The sequence below is a fragment of the Pteronotus mesoamericanus genome, unplaced genomic scaffold, assembly GCF_021234165.1.
Source record: "Pteronotus mesoamericanus isolate MK-2021 breed Mesoamerican mustached bat unplaced genomic scaffold, CSHL_Meso_final contig_65, whole genome shotgun sequence".
Classification (NCBI taxonomy): Eukaryota; Metazoa; Chordata; class Mammalia; order Chiroptera; family Mormoopidae; genus Pteronotus; species Pteronotus mesoamericanus.
The window spans coordinates 5,136,053-5,150,924 of NW_026555228.1; the positions used below are offsets into that span (position 1 = coordinate 5,136,053).

Below are 14,872 nucleotides of genomic sequence, written 5' to 3' on the forward strand. Positions count from 1 at the left end.
GCACTGTAGCATTATGTTTGTACTAAAATTTTAAAAATGTAATTATTTGATAGTAAGGAAACACTGGTTAAATAAACTATTCTGCCTTCATGCAATGAAATACTCTGTAGCCAGTTCATCAATGACCTGGGATCTTATATGTGAGTGTGTGATACAAGATACAGTAAATGCACACCACAGTCAGCCTTAAGGGGTAAGTCCTAATAGAGGTGGGGCAGGCACAGGGTTGACTGCAGTAGGGGAGAGGACATGTGCAGCTTCCTTCCATACCCCCAGTCCTCTAATATAAGAGGAGTTCCAGGATGGGCCCTGCCCAACAGTTAAGTTCAAGTTAAGTGGGAATGCATTGGGCACTCCATTTGGCCAGCCATAGAGCTAAGGTCACATTCTTCTATCATCTTATCCATAACAAAGTTGATATTTCCATCTCCATCAGTTGGACTCCTGAATTTATTTCTCCGTTGGTTCCAAACTTGGTTCGAGAAAGGGTTGCAACTTATTAGGTTCTTAAATCCCACAAATGATTATTATTTCTATGGATTGACTTAATTCTTTAAGTTCTTTACATAATCTAAAAAAATTAATGTCAAAGACTCAAACAATGCCCAAATTGTGGAATGGATGTCTTGTGGTTATATTTGCTCAGGAAATTTGTTTCCTCATATGAAACAAAACTAAATACAAAGCATAGACTGTTGTATGAGAAATTTGCTTTTCCAACTAGTACACAAAACTGTCTGTTTTTTTGGAAAGATGACAGGAAAGTCCTGTGTACTGGAAAATGCCCATGATGGAGTAATAGTCTTATCTTCATAAGGTGGGCAACAATGGCCTTTGGTGACCTAAAGAGACCCATCATATTCTAAAACAGAAATAACATATGTGCACATCCACCATAAGGAGACACATGCACAGGGCCGCCATTTACCAGTGGGAAAGTGGAAGGAACCATAGACAAGAGAATGCTAATGCTTTTTAAGGTTTCCCTTTAGAAACTCGATTCTTATACCCCTTTTCTTTTCACTTCATATAGGGGTATAATGAGGTCCTCTACTAGTTGTGTTTTTTATCATGATAACTATTTCTCTTTTTGCTGCATTAAAAAAAATCTTGAAATATCTCATGAAATGGTTCTAACAGAAAGTAGAAAGAAAAATGACTACATGTAGAGAAATAGAAAAGTCAGACAAAGCAAATTATTATAAATGCAATGACGTGGGCAGAGGATGTGAGTCAGTGATGGGAAGAAGTTAGTGGCTGTCTTCCATTTTGAATAGCCCCAACCCTGCCTGTCCTGAAATGGGGCTTTATCACAGTATGGCTGGTGGCGGCACATGTCAGAAAGGATAAGGTGTAACTGCAGGTAATAAAGACTCCAAATCATAGCAGCCTAAGCTATGGGAGATAGAAATTAACTTCTTTCATGCAGAAGTCAGGACAGAGCAGTCCAGAGCTGGTGTGGCTGTCATACTTCACGAAGTCCTCAAGGACCCAAACACCTTTCACCGCACTGAGCTACCATCCCCAGGTTGCGACCTTCCGTCTGTGGTCGAAGAGAAGGTCAGGATCCTGGCCACCACATCAGAATTCTGGGCAGTAGGAGAGGAAGCAATGAAGGAGAAAATTGCACAATGGCATATGCCAGCTGTCTTTTAAGGGAGGTGCCTGGAAACAGCTATGGGACACTTTTATTCACATTTCATTTCCAGAACATAGTTGCATGGCTACACCAGACTGCAAACGAGTCTGGGAAATTGAGTCTTTCCATGTGCCCAGCTAAAAATCAGGGTCTCTATTATTATGGAAGAAGGAACATTGAATATTGGAAGACAACCAACAGTCACTGCCACAATGAGCCGGAAATTGATCACTAGGATCTGTCCTCCATGTGTCGCTCCCAAATACTGCTCCTTAGAACCAGTGCCAACCCACAACAAAGTATTCGTTGGGCTCTGTTGAAATGTAAACAAATTTGTGCAATGCAGTAAATTTTTTAATAGTTTTTTTAAAAAGGAACTGTTCTGGGAACTTCCGTGTAGTTCCCTAAGACACTGTCCACTTCTGCCACCCTCAGACACATGAGAAACACCCTATTGTGCCCATGCCTGGCTACCTGAGACCCCTTTTCACAGACCATGGGGCAGCCCAGAAAAGAGCATAGCAACACTGCAGGCACCTGGGAGCCAAGGGACCGGGGAACTTGGGGAATCAGCGTAGAGCACACGCTGATGATCTCAGAATCATCCCACCCAAGGGGTAAAGGACTTGGTGCATTTCTCCACTGATTCCCATTAGTCATTGACTGGGGGTTCCTCCCAGGACAGTTCATTCTCAAACACTTCCACTTGTCCAGAGCATGGGCCAACAAGGCTCTGTGGCCAGAGGGAAGCTTCAGGCCAAGTCACAGAGGCAGTGGTTGGGTTGGCAGGGCCCAGTGCTCAGGCACCCCTCCCACTGTTGACCCCCAGTCAGTTTTCCAGATACAACCATATTTAATGCATATTCTTAGAGACACTTTTGCATATATAAATATAAATACGTGATACATGCAAATACATTATTTCTTTTTTTCCTTTATACAAATGGGATCATTCTATATACACTTCTCTGCACTTTGCTTTTTGTACTTAACAGTATTGTCTTGGAGATATTTAGTTGTGATCATTCCTCCACTTGGCTGTCTTTTTTTTTTTAAGATTTTATTCATTTATTTTTAGAGAGAGGGGAAGGGAGGGAGAGAGAAAGGGAAAGAAACATCAAAGTGTGGTTGCCTCTCATGCACTCCCTACTGGGGACCTGGCCCACAACCCAGACATGTGCCCTGACTGGGAATCGAACTGGTGACCCTTTGGTTCACAGGCTGGCACTCAATCCACTGAGTCACACCAACCAGGGCCACTTGGTTGTCTTCATCACGAAAGTGTTCAGATTGAAAACAAAGAGCTGCAATGGCTTGGCTGAAAGAATGCAAAGATTTGTGTTGAGCTTATGGATTTAAAAAGCAAGTTGTCTGTTGAGGCTGCAGAGATCTCAACAAGGCATTTTAGGGTGGCGTGATTTTCCTGTTAAAAATAAATGGGAATTTGCTTGGTGATAAACTCAGGCAGTGTGTGAGTGGATTAGACCATAGGATATACAATCAGTGAATTAACCCCCTAGGATGCCTGCAGTGGCTGGAGGCAGCTGTCTCCGGGGTAGGGCATTCACAGCCTGCCCTGCATAGAGGTGTCAGGAATCTCGAGTTCATGCCCCAGCTCTGTCATTGATGTGCTGTGTCATTGTTGAAGGCTCTTGATCTCTCAGGGCTTCTGTTTTCTCTTCTGTTAGGTGAGAATGGGAACGCCTATCCTAACCTCTCTCAATGGGCTGGAGGTATGGACCACCGGGGCTGGAGGCCAAACCCAAATGCCTTCAGTGGCTATGTGGTCAAGTACCTGAGTCAAGTGAGGCAGCTGTCAGTAATAGGGAATAGTGGAGACTATAGCTAAGAGGGGAATAAATTACCCTCCCATCTCTCAGGTTTAAAGCTTTAAAGAAATACTTTCCTTGCCAAACAAAGTATATCTGTGGGCTACTTGCTGCCCTTCAGCAAGAGTGTACATCCTATAAACTTGAGCCACAATTGCTGTGTAGAGGAGATGGCACCACTGTGACTTCTCACTAAGCCTCATCTTGATTGACTTTCAAAAACTGTGTCTCCCACTTCAGCTCTCCCTCCCTGTGCCAGTAAGGAGAAGTTGGGTTGGGCTGTGGGCATGACTCTAAAATGTCAATGCCTTTAAACAATAAGGTTTATTTCTCACTCATACTACGTGTCCCTTGTGGGACTACTCTGTAATGGGGACAACCGGATGCTGATCTCCACGTCCTCACTCATGCAGCCTGGTGGGGCTCACCATCCTGGCGCTCACATCATCCAAATGCTGGTATTGCTGGGGCCCAGGAAAAGGAAGGAAAACTGTGCACAGGCTCTTAAAGGTTTCTGCTTGCATTTCATTGGTCAAAGCAAGTCATGTGGCTTGGGTACGCTCAAGTGTCATCCTAGGCTGTCTGAAACGAGGACTGGAAGCATCTGTGCACAGCACTGATGAGGCACACAATCCTTCAGACATCCAAGCAACTGTGTGCCTTCCTTTCTTCTTCTACGGATCATTGACCATGGACATTCAGTGGTTGGATAAGCTCAGTACTTCATATAGTTTTGTTAGTCACTGAGCCTGCAGGCTGTTTCTTTTTCCTTGTTGCCATGCCACTCAATGCCTGAGCCCATTATAGCCAGAGCAGCGGCATAGTGGTAGGATTGTCCATTTTCTAGCTTGTTCTGGAACCAGGGGTTCTCAGTTTGGGGTCTATTCTTTGGCAGTTTTTTTTAAAGGCTTTATCTTTTAAGAAGAAGTTGTAGGTCTACAATAAAATTGAGAGGAAGGTACAAAGATTTCCTATATTCCCCTGCCCCCACACATGCATAGCCTCCCCCAGAATCAACATCACTCACTAGAGTGGTACATTTTTTTAAAAAATCAAGGAAGAATTGATATGTCATAATTGCCCAAAGTCCACAGTTTACTTAGGATTCACTCTTGGCAGTATACATTCAATGGGTTTGGACAAATATATGATTATGTATTTATTATTATAATATCATAGAGTATTTTCACTGCCCTAAAAATCCTCCCTGCTCTATTCATCCTCTTGCCCCACCCCAGAAAACTACTGACTTTTTTGCTGTCTCCATAGCTTTGCCTTTTCCAGAATGTCACATAGTTGGAATCGCACAGTACGTACCTTTTCAGATTGGCTTCTTTCACTTAATAACATGCACTTAAAGTTACTCTATAGATTTCATGGCTTGACAGCTCATTTCTTTTTAGCGCTGAATAATATTCCATTGTCTGGATGTGACACAATTTATCCACTCACCTACTGAAGGACATCTTGGTTGCTTCCAAGTTTTAGAAATTATGAATAAAGCTGCTGTAAACATTCATGTGCAGGTTTTGTGTGGATATAAGTTTTCAACTCCTTTGGGTAAATACCAAGAGCATGATTGTTGGATTGTAGGGTAAGAGCATGCTTAGTTTTTAAATTAAATTTATTGGAGTGACATTGGTTAATAAAAGTATATATGTTTCAAGTGTGCAATTCTATAATACATCATCTGTACATTGCACTGAGTGTTTACTGTCCAAAGTCAAATCTCCTTCCATCACCCTATATTTGACCCCCTTACCCTTTACTAATTCCCCAACCCCCTTTCCCTCTGGTAACCACCATACTGTTGTCTGTGCTGAGTTTTTGTTTGTTTGTCTTTTTTTTTCATTTGTTGCTTTCAGTTTTATATCCTACATAAGAGTGAAATCATATGGTTCACGACTCTCTTGTTTCTTGGATCATTGCTATCATTCATTTCACTTATATATAAACATGCATAAGCATATCCATATGTTCACACATAGCATGTACCTAAGAAATATACACAGACGTACATAATTGAATACATTGTTGCTATTATTTTGAACAAACTGTTATCTGTTAGCTCAATTAAGAATGAGAAAATGAAAAGTAAGAAATAAAGATAAAAAGTAAAATAACCTTATACCATACTTAAAGATCAACTGAAAATGTATTAAAGACTTGGATGTAAGACCTGAAACCATAAAACTCCTAAGTGAAACCATAGTGGATAAGCTCCTTGACATTGGTCTTAGCAATGATTTCTTTTGGAGTTCACACCAAAAGCAAAGGCAACAAAACAAACATCAACAAATGTGACTATATCAAACTAAAGAGCTCTGCATAGAAAAAGAAGCCATCAACAAAATGAAAAGGCAACCTAAGGAATGGGAGAAAATATTTGCAAATCATATATCTAATATTTGGATGATTTTATCTCCAAAATATACAAAGAACTCATACAACTTAATAGAAAAAAAACCCCGATTAAAAAATGGGCAGAGAATCTGAAGGAGTATTTCGCCAAAGAAGACATATGAGTCACCAGCAGGTACATGAAAAGATGCTCAACATCACTAATCATCAGGAAACTACAAATAAAAACCACAATGAAATATCACTTCACATCATTTATAATGGCTATTATCAAAAAGACAAGAAACAGCAAGTGTTGGTGAGGATGTGGAGAAATAAACACCTCTGTGCACTGTTGGCAGGATTATTAATTGGCACAACCACTGTGAAAAATGATATGAATGTTCCTCCAAAAATTAAAAATAGGACTACCATATGATCCAGCAATCCCACTGGTGACTATATATCCGAAGGCAATGAAAACAGGGTCTTGAAGAGCTAGCTGCACTCCCACATTCACTGCAGCATTATTCACAATAGTCAAAACACGGAAACAACTCCTGCCTCCCTAAACAGATGAATGGGTAAGAAGATGCCGTATAAAGATACAATGGAATATTATTGAGCCACAAAAAGGAAATTCTGCCATTTGCAGCAACATGGATGGACCTTGAGGGCATTATGCTGAGTGAGATAAGCCAGAGAGAGAGAGAAATACCATATGATGTCACTTATATGTGAAATGCAAAAAAAAAAAAAAAAAAAAAAAAAGAAAAAAGAAAAAAAAACCCAAACCTGAATATAGACACAGAGAACTGATTGGTGTTTGCCAGAGAGAGGGGGGAGGGGATAGACAAAATGGGTGAAGGTGGTCCAAAGGGAAAAACTCCCAGTTATAAAGAATTCCTGGGGATGTAATATACAGCATGGTCATGACAGTTAATAATTTATATTCTATATTTGAAAGTTGTTTAGAGAATTTTCTTATAAGCTCTCATCACAGGAAAAAATATAACTATGTGTGGTGATGGATGTTAACTAAACTTATTGTCGTAATCATTTCGCAATACATACATATATCAAGTTATTATGGTGTACACCTAAAACTAATACAATGTTATATGTCAATAACATCTCAATAAAATATTTTAAAAACTTTTTAAAAAGTCAAATTAAAAGTAAAAAAAAAAGTTAAAGTAAGATCGATGTTGGAATTTAGCTTCCAAATGAGGTAGCTGGACAGGTTAACAAGACATAGTGGTAAATGATGGGTTTTGCTTTCTGCTTTATAATTAGCTAAAGTTTTCAAGTGATCACATTTCAGAGTTGTTTTTTAGCCTATGGTTAAGCCTCACCCTCTTTGACCTCAATCTTACATGTTACTTGATAGAGTTCACTGGCTCTATGGCTAAGTACCATCCATTGCTGTGGGATGTGCTGCAGCATTTCCCAAAGAGCCATACCTGTAACTTTACATATGAATGCACTCAGACATCCTCAATTTTTACTTGGGGGAGAGCAACTGTAAGTCCCCCTTGCATTTACACATACAGATACCTTAAAGCAGGAGTGGGAATGTAAAGCATCACCTGATTCTCTTTCCTACAGAGTTTCTATTTTATTTAAAACCTATTTTTACACTAGTTAAAACCCTGCTTGTTTTTGCCAACTACTTGTCTTGCATGTCTGGCTTTGCAGAAGCTGGGGGCATCGGTGCATACTAATGAAGAGATTTAGAAGTAGTTTACAAAGCTCGCTTGCTCCTCATTCTCTGTGATCACCTCTGCCTCCTACCACCAGCTGGGAGAACACAGACTTTCAGTTCAGGTGGCATAAATGCTCGGAAAGGCTGTGCCCAGAGGAATGAGCAGATAGCAAATGTTCCCATACTGTCTGAAGGTTTAGAAAAATGTTCTGGAAGAAAAATCTTAACATGGAAAGAAAACATTTTTTAAAAAACCATCAGAGTCATATTTGAATTTGATAAAATTACATAAGATAGGAGCTATGTTTTCTTCAGGATGGAAATGAACCACTTAACATATCCATACTGCCCTGAACAATGAAATTCCATCAAAATTACCTAACTTTGAAATGAAAAATAAAATAATAAAATGAAAGTATTTCTTTTACCTTCGTGTAATTCTTCTTTGCTGGCCTTCCTTTCTTTATGTAAATATGAGTTTCTGACTTATTTTCCTTCTCTCTAAAGGGCTTCTGTTAGCATGTCTTGAAAGGGAGATCTACGGGCCGCAAAGTCCCTCGGTTTTTGCTTGTCTGAAAAAGTCTTTATTCCTCCTTCACATTTGAAGGATAATTTCACCAGGTACAGAACTCTAAGTTGGTGGGTTTCTTTTTTCTCTCAATACTTCTAATATTAACTCCGCTGTCTTTTGCTTACGTGATTCTGAGGACTATTTGGAAAGAATTTGTGTCTTTGTTCCTCTGTACGTAGGGTGTCTTTTTCCTCTGGCTTCTTTCAGGATTTTTTTTCTTTATCTTTTGATTTTATGTGATTTGAAAATGATATTTCCAGTTGTAGTAAATTTTTTTTTTTTAGCATTTATTCTGCTTGGTTTCTCTGAGCTTCCCAGATCTGTTTGGTATCTGATGTTAATTTGGCGAAATCTTCATTATTTTAACTATTTCTTCTGTTCCTTTCTTTTTTTTTTCCTTCTTCTGGTATTCCCATGATGTCTGTTATAACTTTTGAACTTGTCCCACATTCCTTGCATATTATGTTCTGGGTTTTTGGGGGTTTTTTCACTCTTTGTTCTCTGATTTTTGGTGTGCGATGATTCTATGCATATATCATCCAGCTCAGAGATGTTTTCCTTCCATGTCCAGTCTAGTAATCAACCCATGACAGGTATTCTTCATTTCTGTTATGATGCCTTTGATCTCTAGCATTTCTCTTTGGTTCCTTCTTAGGATTTCCACCTCTGCTTACATTGCTTACCTATTGTTGCACGTTGTCTACTTTATCCATCAGGGCCCTTACATATCAATCATCATTGTTTGAAATTCCAGCCCTGACCATTCCTACGTCTCTGGAATGTCTGGCTCTGATGGTTGCTGTGTCTCTTCAGATTGTTCTTTGCCCCTTGGCAGCCTTGGCATTTTTTCTTGACAGCCGGACGTGACGTCCCAGGCAAATGAGGGAACTGCTGTCCCTCGGCGGTCAGGAGCGGGGTGTGAGGTGTGGGGAGGCAGGAGGCCTGAGGCCTGGGCTTAGGTCTGCCTTGCGCTGCGCCTGCGCCTCTGGGCTGTGCGCTGCCCGAGTGCTTGCTGCTCGGTTTCCCCTTCCCAGCCCTCCGGTGAGACTGGATGCTGGCGAGGGCTCGAGTGGGGTGCTTCCCTTCCCTCAGGTCAGTTAGGTTCTGATAATAACCCAGCAGGTTAGGCTCTGGTTAACTAGTTTCATCTGAGGGCAGGCTTGGTTAACAACAGAGTGCTCTGAAGCATTTCAAAATGGTTCCTTTTCCCCTCCTCCTTTGGAAACCAGAGGGGTTTTTTTTCCCAGTACTTACTGTGGGAAACTGGTCAAGCTCCTGGAGAGAAATCTCACAATATTGCAGGGACTTGCTATGCCTGGGACCCCCTGAGCTTTTAAGTCTCAGAGTTGTCCACACTGAGCCTCCAGCAGTTTGTCATTAACCATCCCTGTTTCCTGCCCCAGCGCTGGTTCCCACGGTGCTTTCAGCTCCGAGCCTCCGCTGTGGTAAGCCACGACTCCTTGTATTCCCTGCTCTCCAGCCTTGAGGGCAGCGGTTTGCCCTGTGTCCTCCACTCTCACAGAGCGGCGAAGAGTTGTTGATTTTTCAGTCTCATCAGCTTTTTACTTCTGAGGATGCAGTGCTGACTCTCATGCTCCATACATGTGGAACTAGACTCTGGCAGTTTTTAATCTCAACAAACACACACATGCACATGCTTTAAAAGACAAATAATCCTGCACGACTTAGGCGCAAACAAACCATGGTCCAGACCCCATCAGGCCACACCTGGCTCCACTTCCCGGCGACCACCGTTTTCAGCTGGTGATAAGGGTCATGGGGGAAATGAAGGCAACAGAGGGGTTAATGACTGCCCTCCTGGTGGAGGGGTTTGTAACTTTAAATAGAACATTGAGAAGGTGGAATGTGAATAAAGGAGGGGGAGAGTGATTTATGTGGCTATTTAGAGGGCAAGCTGTCCAGGTAGAGAAATGACGAATGCAAAATCCTGGGGGCAGCAGTGTGCCAGGCTGTTCTGGATCACTGCTCTCCTCCTTACTGCTGTAGAGGAATCCCCTGAGGGTCTTGTTGAAATGCAGATCCTGACTCAGTAGGTCCGTGGTGGAATTTAGGACGCCATTTCTAATGAGCTCCCAGCTGATGCTGGTGCTGCAGGTCTAGGCACCGACCACTGCTCCTTTGAGTAGCAAGGTCGTAAAAAGAGATCAGTGGGGCTGGAGGAAAATGAACAAGTGGCCAAGTAAACTGAACCAAAGTCAGAAAGGTAATGGGACCAGGCTTTGCCATCCCTTAAGGCCGCCCACTGTAAGGACTTGAGCTGTTATTGTAAATGAGATGGGAGTAGAGGAGTGACGTGATCTGGCTTATGTTTTAGAAGCATCTCTGTAGGCGCTGTGCTGAGAATAAATTGTAGGAGGGCAAAGGCAGTTAGGAAGTCATTGAACGAGTCCAGGGGAGAGAGGGTGGTGCTCTGGGCATGGTGGCAGCAGCGGGGATGTGAGAAGGTCGGTAGTGCCAAGCGCATTTCTAATCGATTGGCTGGGGGAGTGAAAGAGGAGTTTCTTGAGCACCTGCAAGGATGCAGTTGCTATTTCTGCCCCATCCCTCACATCTATCTTCTCTCTCCAGTGCCACTGCCACTTCTGTAGTCAAGCCCCATTAATTCTCATTACTGTATCGCCTTCGAACAAATACTGCAAACGTCTTCTTCTTGAAAAATGGCTTTGTTCGGTCCAGGCCTTTGTAAAGACCATGCGGCTTCTTCGAGTTCATAGTCTAGCAGGGAAGGCCCTTTGTAAACTGGCCCTTTCCCAGGTTTCTGGGTTATCACGCTCCTCCACGAGCCCGTTACTCTCACCCACATGTTCACGACCTTCTACCCACCACGATGTACTTGGCGTGGAGGATGAAGAGCTGCGGGATAGTTGGAAGTCCTGGCATGGCTGCCCAACACCCCGGCATTGTCTCCCATTTGAGCACTTGAACTCACTTTTGTGGATTGTGCTTGAAGAAAGCATGTCATTTGCAAACGTTCCTTTACTGTTCCTTTATTGTTATCACATTGCTGTCGTCAGTGCTACTCAACGTAAAGTCCGTGAACCAGCAGCGACAGTGGCACCTGGGAGCTTAATAGAAAGGCAGGTTTATGGGCCTCACCCCACGCTACTGAATCCGAATCTTACAGCAGAGCCCAGGAATCTGTGTCTTAGCAAGCTCCCCTGGTGACTGTTACACACGCTCAAGTTTGAGAGGCAGTGGATACCACCACACTCCAAACGAACATCAGTACAGCTCTACACCTATTTGAGAACAGCTCAACCCTGGTTGCACACTGATTACCTGGAGAGCTTTAAAAACACTCGTGGTGCCTGCCTGAGCCCCAACCCCTGTGATTTTGATTTAATCGGCTAGAGGAGGATCCAAGGGATTCTAATGTGCAGCCAGGTCCGAGAACCTTGGGAGCCTGATGGATGTACATTCTACTTTCCATACGCAACCATACACTCTGCTTTTGGCTAGTAGTTCCACCTGGAGTGTGTCCATGCCATCTGCATATCGCCAAATCTATCTTCTCTAGGAATACAAGGAGCCCAAATACAGCTTCTCCTCAAACTGGTCTCTGACCCTTTTTTTCTCTCAGTTTCCTGAAGCCACATGGGTGGCTTCTGTGATATCTGGAAACAAATAAGACTCTTACATTGTTCTATTTGTTAAAATGAGGACTCATTCAATGAAAAAGTGTTTCTCAGACTGTGTGCTATGGAGTATTATTAGTGTTCTGTCATGTACTAATACCTATTTTGTGGAACAACTGTTCTTTGACCCCCCACAAAAAAATTGAGAAATATTATGCACCACGTGATTTCTATCCATCACCCCCCTGGTTTTTCTCCCATCCCTAGACCACAGATTTGTTTTTTAAGGTTTCAAATGGATTTTATCTCTTCTCTCATTCCATATTTTATCGTGTACCCAGTGCTTCTGCTTGGCATCGGTTATGAGTTCGTTTTGAGACAATTCATTATTACACCAGCTGGGATGATCACTGATCTCTCGATTCCTTTGGGGTGACTCTGCCAACAGGGGACAAGTTCCACTTTATTCCAATTTGTGTTGCTGTGTATGTCCATGTAGCAACACAGAAAGTGGTTCCACTAGCTCATACAGCATTATCATATTTCATCATGGAAATCAGGTATTTGTTTCTGGTGGATCTACCTTGCCATTATTTGCTGAATGTTTCAAACTGGGAGACAACTCGGCACGTTTTTTGGCCAATGGAAACATCGTGAAGCTGAAGACAGAACTGCAGCAACTGCAGTTGCTGGTTTGTTGGAACTCCACGTTGAGTATCCTTACAAAGAACCCTGGAAAACTAGACCATAGCTTCTCGGTCTTTTTTATTATTATTATTATTATTACATTTTCTTTCATGGAGGTGAAATTTATATAACACAAAAGTGACCATTTTCAAGTGAACAATTTAGTGGCATTTAGTACATTCGCGGTGTTGTACACACTACCTCTATATTCCAAACCTTTTCATCCCCTCAAAAGGAAATCCTCAACCCATTAGTGGTCATTCCTCTTTTTCACCCAACTCCCAGCCATCAGGCATGTTATTTCTTCTGACTTTGAATCAACTTGCTCTCAGAAACCTGGGGATCATGCTTCATTAGGTTGTTAGGAGAAACAAAGCCGGTAACATGTGCAAATTGTCCAGCACTGTACACATTAGGCACCTAACAAAGGTTGGATCCTTACTTTACTTACCCTTCACCCTTATCGTTCTGGTATCCGAGGTGTCAGATTCTATAGCACACAAAAGAATAAATAAGGCTTTGTGAATTCTTTCTTTAGAACAATAAAAATATATGTCCCTCTGTAAAGGCAGAACAAGAGTTACATATAACTACAATGAGCAAAAACCAATATAAAATTTCTATTTTTACTTCAAAACTCTTTATTTTGGAATTATTTTAGATTTATAGAAACATTGCAAAGATCATACAGAGTTCCTATATACCTTCACCCAGTTTCCCATATTGTTAACATTTCGCATAACTATGGTATATGTGTCAAAACTAAGACATTAACATTGGCACACTCCTAGTAAATGAAACTATGGACTTAATCTGGATTTCACTTTTCCCACTAATATCCTTTTTCTCCAGGGTCCCACATTGTAATTACTCATCATGTCTGCTTAGTCTCTTCTGTGACAGTTTCTGTCTTCCTTGCTTTTCATGGCCTTGAGGGTTTTAAAGTGAGGTATTTTCTAGAATGTACGTCCATTCGGGTCTATCTGATATTTCTCTCATGATTAGGCTGGAGTGATGGGTTTTGAGGTTACAAGGGGCAAAGTGCCCTTCTTGTCACATCAGATCACATCAGGGAGCACACTGTACCCATGGAATTTGTCACTGGTGATGTTACCCTTGAGCGCTTAAATGATGTGGTCTGCTAGGTTTCTCCACTGAAAGTTATTTTCCCCTTTCTAGATTCTGTTCTTTGGAAGTGAGTCCCTCATTTAGCTCCTACTCAGTGGGGGAGGGAGAATAAGGTCCCCCTCCTACAGGGGGCAGTATCTATAGATATTTGGAATTCTTCTGTAAGGAAGCTCTGTCTCTTCTCCCCATTTATTATTCAATCATTTATCAGTATAGATTTGTATTTCTTTTATACTTTGGGTTACAATCTGATGCTATATTGGTTTCTTGCTCAAATTGCTCCTTTTTGGCCACCGGGCTGGGCTCTTTCAGATTGGTTCCTGTGTCCCTCTGACATGCCCCAGTCCTTCCGCGCCCCCACATTAGCTTTTGATGTAGAATTTGGTTTTCTTCCCCGCCTATCCACTGAGATCACTTTGAGATCCTTTACATGAATGGCTTCTCGATTGTCAGGCCAAAGTCTCCTTTTCTGTTCTTAGTTTACCAGTTTCTGTGACAATACTATTAATCTCTTTCTTTCCAATTCCATTTCATTTTCTAAAAATTTACTATGGAATTTTCAAACATAAACAAAGCTAGAGAAAAGAGCAGAAGGGGCCTCCATGTATCCATCTCCCAGCTTCAGCAATTTTCAACATTTTGTTGATCGTGTTTCAACTGTCACCTCTCCCATGCTCTGCCTGCCCCTGGAATACTTTAAAGGGAATCCAAGACAGCATATGAGTGCAACCATAAAGAGTTCAGATAAGAAATAAAAAAAAAACCATAACCACAAAACACTCATTGCACCGAAGAAATTTAATAATTTTTAATATCCTCTAACAGCCACATTCAAATCCCCCCAAGTTTTTCATAATTAATTTGTTCAAATTACAATCCATATCAAGTCTACACATTACATCTTAGGACAGCTCTTCCCCTGCTATCATCTCTTCTCCAACATAAACTTTTGGAAAGTCCATTTGTTGAAGAAACTGAGTTTTCTGTCCTATCAAATTTCCCTCATTCTAGATTTGGTTGATTGTATCTTCGGTATGTTTTAAAATGTTAGTCTACTCCCTGAACGTCCTTTAAATCGGTAGTTAGATATAGAGTCTTAATTAGATTCTGTTATGTGTATAGATATATATTTGAAAAAATATTTGCAATGTATTTGATATAGATATATGCATATACATATTTGTGAAAATATTTCATTGATGGGCCTATCAACTTCCCAATGCATTCCAGCAGAAGCCATTTTGTCCGGTTGTCCCACTTATGACTTTCCCTTTGAGACACCTGTAGCTCCTGGTTTTCCTCGTCATTTCCCCTCAGTTTTCCTTCACAGATTCCTCTTATGCGTTGAAGCACTATTACAGATGTCCCCACCCCCTC

At 41.6% G+C, this 14,872-nt stretch overlaps 1 pseudogene; it reads right to left on the bottom strand.

Moving 5' to 3' along the window:
• Positions 1-12,087: 12,087 nt before the first annotated feature.
• LOC129076840 (cytochrome c oxidase subunit 7B, mitochondrial-like) lies at positions 12,088-12,479 on the bottom strand (annotated as a pseudogene).
• Positions 12,480-14,872: the final 2,393 nt, after the last annotated feature.